The sequence below is a fragment of the Tachysurus fulvidraco genome, chromosome 22 (assembly GCF_022655615.1).
Source record: "Tachysurus fulvidraco isolate hzauxx_2018 chromosome 22, HZAU_PFXX_2.0, whole genome shotgun sequence".
Taxonomy (NCBI): domain Eukaryota; kingdom Metazoa; phylum Chordata; class Actinopteri; order Siluriformes; family Bagridae; genus Tachysurus; species Tachysurus fulvidraco.
Window position 1 is genome coordinate 9,202,662 of NC_062539.1, and position 5,779 is coordinate 9,208,440.

Genomic DNA, 5,779 nt, shown 5'->3' on the forward strand with positions numbered 1-5,779 from the left:
TTCCACATTTTCTACTTTTAAAAACGTTGAGCTGTAAACAGTTTACACCAAAGGAAAATTGCACCACTAATTGCATGCTCAAAATTTCTGGGTTAAAGGTCTTCTGGAAACTAAAGTCTCAGCATAATTCAGTTTCTGTCTCTTCTGTGAAGTTGGGTCTGTGTGCGGTAGACATGCATCTGGGATAAGGCTGCCACTTTTCAATTCTTTACTATTTTCCTTGTTCCTTTCTACATCCCACTTCTTTTTAGCTATGCTCTTACTCTGAAAGCTGTCCTTCACTTCCTCGTTCCACTACCATGTTTCCTTTTCTTCTTTTCTTACACACCTTTGACTACTGTTGGTTTAGGAAGGAGAGGTGAGGTGCCATGTTGAACCTCCAGTGACCAGTATGAGAGAGTGAAAGCGATGAAATCAAATTTAACACACCTGCTCCCCATTCACACCTGAGACCTTCTAACACTAATAAGTCACATGACACCGGGGAGAGAAAATGGCTAAATGGGCACAATTTGAACATTTTCACTTAGTGTACTTACTTTTGTGTCCAGTAGTTTAGACATTAATGGCTGTGTGTTGAGTTACTATGAGGGGACAAATTTACACTGCTATTCAAGCTGTACACTCACGACTGTACATTGTAGCAAAGTGTCATTTCTTTAGTGTTGTAACATGAAAAGATATAATAAAATATTTACAAAATTGTGAGGGGTGTACTCACTTCTGTGAGATACTGTATATCTAAAAAAAAATCCATGGTTAACCTGTAAATGGAACACAATGATACTCATTTCAGAAACCTGTTAATGATTATAGTTGCACTATCACCATTTAGTGATGTCATGTTCCGGGAAAACTGAAGTTGTGTGGTTGGTATCAGTCAGCAGTGGGAGTTTCTATCTAGATTGTTTAACGGTTTTTTAGAGAGTGAGAATATGCCAGAGGAATGAAGTGTTCTAGTAGCGATCTTTAAGAACAAGTGTGATGTTCAGTTTTGTAGAAACTTCAAAGGTATAAAGTAAGCAAGATGAGCCACACAATACAGCTATGGGAAATAGTAGTGGAAGCTAGGCTAAGAAAAGAAGTGGATATTTGTGAGCAGCAGTATGGCTTTTTTCCCAGAAAGAGCACCACTGATGCAATTTTTGCTCTGAGTAAAGTGATGGTCAGAATGATCCACACAGTGACTTTGTGGATTAAAAGAAAGCATATGACAGGGTGCAGAGGGAGGAGCTATGGTACTGTATGAGGATTTCAGGAGTGGCAGAGAAGTATGTCAGAATAGTTCAGGATATGTATGAGAGGAGTATGACAGCAGTGAGATGTGCTGTAGGTCAGACAGAGGAGTTCAATGTGGTCATAGGACTACATCAAGGATTGCATTTGAGTCCCTTCTTGTTTGCTATGGTGATGGACAGGTTGACAGATGACAGATGAAGTCAGACAGGAACCTTCATTGACAATTACATTTTTGAGGATGACATTGTGATCTGTATTGAGAGTACAGAGTAGGTGAAGGAACACCTGAAAAGGTGGAGGCAGATTAGAGTGGGTGGAGAAAAGTGTCAGGAGTGTTGTGTGACATAAGAGTTATAGCAAAAATCAAAGGAAGGGCGTACAAGACAGTAGTAAGTCAAGCTATGCTGTATGGGTTAGAGATGGTAGCAGTGAGAAAAATACATAAGGTAGAGATGAGGATGTAGAGGTTCTCTTTAGGAGTGATGGGGATGGGCAGGATTAAGAACAAGCACATCAGAGGGACAGCTCCGGTTGGCTGTTTTGGGGACAATGTCAGAGAGACTAGATTGAGATGGTTTGGACATTGCAGTGGTTATATTGGTAGTAGGATGTTGGAGATGGAGTTGCCAGGTAAGAGTTCAAGAGCAAGGCCAAAGATGATATATGGATGCGTTGAAAGAGGACTTGAATTAATTTGTGCAAGCGTAGAGGATGCCCAGGATAGAGTTAGGTGGAAACAGATGGAGACCACTAACGGAGAAAGCGAAAATTGAATGTCATTTCAGCATGGCTCACCTTACAAAATCAGAGATATTTATTATGTAACGCGTGTTAAAATTATACAATAATAAATTGTGTAATTTGTCCAATGTACATTGTTTAATATACTTAGAGTGACATTGCTAAATTAGAAAGGAAATGTTCACAATAATTCCTTATGCAAAATATAAAAGGAGAAATAATTTTTTAGGCTATTAGTGTGCAAATTAGACTATTTTGATATAGGGCAATTATTACAAGGATAAATATTTAAAAAGTATTTTTGACATTCAGTCACTGTCTTCACTTTCATGTAATGCTGCTACAACATTGTACCCACTGTCACCAATATTAGCCAATTTCCAAAACAGCAATGTCAAATTATAGCTGTTTCTGTACTCATAGTTTAGGCGACATAGTTTATTCATAGTTTAATTCAGTCAAAATAAAATGATTATATTACTGAAGTTAATATTATTACATTATTACTTTATTTATTAATAAAGTAATATTAATAGTAAAATATTTATCATTACTTTACTTTATTTTTATTATCTTTTGCACTCATTACAAAAAAACTGCTGTTCCAAAAACTTAATTCTTGGATGTGATCTTAGAACATTTCTAACCTATGTGACAAGCAGACTTTCTAAAATGTTTAATACAGTTCAGTTTAATTGTATTGAATTTAACTCAATTTATTTGATTTTAAAAGACTTTTGCTAATACAAAAAACTAATAAACAATAAGTAGAATGGATAAGTACCTGTTTTAGTGCAGGGCTTAAGAGTATCTGTATGATGTACACTATTAGTTAGCATACAATCTATTAATTGAGGACATGTTTCTAAGCTGCCAGGTCCTCTGCAATTACCAAGAGCTCAAATATCAAAATACAGCTGGGGTTAGAAAAGAAAAGCCTTCCCTGCCTAGCGACCATAGAGCTTTAATAAATTCCAAACACTTTCAAGTATATTAAAACACTCCCATTCACACAAAGAAATAGAGAGACATAAAATGGAATGCCTTATTTCTGCTTTTGCTATCTCTCCAATGCACATGTATGCACATAACTAAGCAACAGACTACAGTGCTACATGATTTATCTTTTAGGAAAACCCATGCAGATGTTTCAGTGTGATTTACCTAGGGAATGTGAATACATTCTGTGCCCAGAAAGCACTGGGGGAAATTACTTAGAGAAAGTTTCAACATGTACTGTAAGTCAGCAAATATTCTGTTCCTCATTGATAACATATCTGAATCAGCAACCTCCAGACCTTGACTTTAAAAAAAAAATCAATAAATTCCAGCATAAGCCTAGCTAGGAATACAACTTGGGAGAATGTCAAAAGAGGGATAACTCTATTTAGATGAAACCCTATAATGTCTCAGGGTGATTTCCTTGTGGCAGAGTAACAATCCACTATGTACTGTAAATATCAAATACTGAATTAAACAAAGCATGATTCTCAATAAATGTTGCTGACAACAAAGATTTATGCTTTATGCAGAGAGAACATGTTCATCAAAACAAACCCATGTCAATAAATGCCTTTTTTCATGATTGTATGACTTTGTCATTATTTCTAATTGAGAAAACCAACAATAGAAATTAAGGCTCCCTTTTGAAACTCAAAGCTGTATTATTCTAATATATTCTTTCTTTGCTGAAACCTGGTCAGGTGATATAGCAATGCATGTCAGCAAAAACATAAAAGAGCATCTACGTCACGTGATTCCAAGCTTTCTTCCTTTTGGTGTGTCTGCATGAATTGTCTGTCTATTATGTCATCTCCTATATGAAAAAAACTGTTGCAGACTGCAGCTGCCATTCATGAAGCCATCTTCACCACCAGCCTTCTGGAAACAGTTGCATCAAGCAGGCCAAAATGTGTTTGAAGTTATCAACAAGAATGGCGGGGCTACTCACTACTGAGTCCTTTTTTGAGCTATTTTTGGGCTATGGTCTTAAACAAATACACATGTTGAGGTATATATTTAAGAAAAAAATATATTCATATATAAATTATTAATATTTATATAGATGTATATATTTCTTAAATCTGCATCTATGTTAATCTGAATAATTTATATATGAATATAATTTTTTTCTTAAATTTATCTATGTATTTGTGTATTTATACATCCAAAAATCACACACATATTGCCTAAACAAAGACCTTTATTTAATACACAATTATTTGTGATTAATTGTTGGACATCCCTGCTTGAAAGCAAACTTTGCTCAAGAAAAATAGAACACACCAAAAACAACAACATAATACCTTAAACACATGTCATGGAAATCAAACATCAAAGAGCATTAAGGTTTCTGGATGTGTCTGTTTTTTCTTCTTCTTTTTTAAGTACGTTTGGCATTGCACCAATGTTGGAGGATGCCACATGGGCCACTTTTGCAGCATTGCTCCTGTGTGACAACTGAAAAAAAGGCAAAACATTGCTGTTTTAGGAAGCAAGGTTGCATATCACATAATTAGAATACTCTGATTTGAAACTTACTGTAGATAACATCCACTTATATTTTGTCAAGAGCCTGGCATTGTGGCCCAGAATACTTGGATGTCCCTCAAAGATTGTTCACAATGGACACGTCAAATGGGAACAATGCTGTCAGGAGTGTCCTTAAAAAACAGGAGGTGGAGTCTGCATTCTGGACCACAGCCTAAGCCAGTCTGTCTATGAATACACATGAACCAGGAGAAATTTCCACCTGATTTTGAGAAGAGTACAGAAACAAATCATTATGAAGTTTTGGCAATTGTGGCAATAGTTTTATATAAATACTGATTATCAAATGGTTACTTGAAAAGTGCAGTCTTCATTGACTAGATAAACTAGTACACTACTGTACCTGTTCCTTTTGGTGGGGAGTGCTCTGCAGGGAAACTCTTTCCACCTTCCAAGTCAGAGCTGACTGATAGCACTGATGAACAATGAGATGTCAGGGCTGTCTTCACTTCAGTTATCAGAATTGATAGTTCTAACAACAACAACAAAAAAAAGAATAAATAAATAAATACATAAGAGAAATATGATAAAGCAATTTCTTACATGCATCTACCCACTCAACTACATCCTATTATGCATACATATCATTCAAAATGATGCGTTTAACGAAGATATGTAATATCAAATGATACAGAGGTTGGATTCAGGTTTCTTTTCATATACTTGATGATAATGTAATTACCAAAAATATTAAACTCTTTTTCTCAACTTTACATACAAAGTTAAATAATAATGAAACAGAATTGCAGTTCAACAATTACTGAAATGATTTAAAAGCCTTGATAGCTGATTGCTGATTTACCACACCAATAAAATAACTGTAATACATGCCTTTAATAAACATTGTTCTTAATTTTTCATTGTCCTTTTTTAATTTTTCCTCCTTGATTTCTTTAAGTTTTCTGAGTCTCTGTCAAAGTTGTGGCTTGATATTCATCAGCAATCATTTGGGTAACATTTCTCTGTGGTTTGAGAATCACTGCCCTTTTCCTTTGGGTCTGTCAAGAGAAAAGAAACAAGAGATAGGAAGGAACATTATAGGATACCACGTGAGAGAACCTGAAGGGGCAGGGGAAGGGGAGGAACGCAGATCTCAAAGAGGATTTTAATGCCATGCACATTTCGACATTGTCAGGGGCAAAAACATGCTGGTTACTTTGTTGTCTTGCCATGTACACATCCACATCACACTGCTTCACACTAATGGTTTTAGTGTTCTAAATAAATAAATAAATAAATAAATAAATAA

The 5,779-nt window shown here is 35.5% G+C and overlaps 1 long non-coding RNA gene across 1 annotated transcript; it reads right to left on the reverse strand.

Annotated features, from left to right (window-relative positions):
* Positions 1–4,228: 4,228 nt before the first annotated feature.
* On the reverse strand, positions 4,229–5,179 carry LOC125139931. Its single transcript, XR_007139084.1, has 3 exons — positions 4,874–5,179; positions 4,522–4,732; positions 4,229–4,440 (listed from the first exon to the last, which is right to left on the reverse strand). It is a non-coding gene; the product is annotated as an uncharacterized LOC125139931 (long non-coding RNA).
* Between the last annotated feature and the right edge of the window lie 600 nt (positions 5,180–5,779).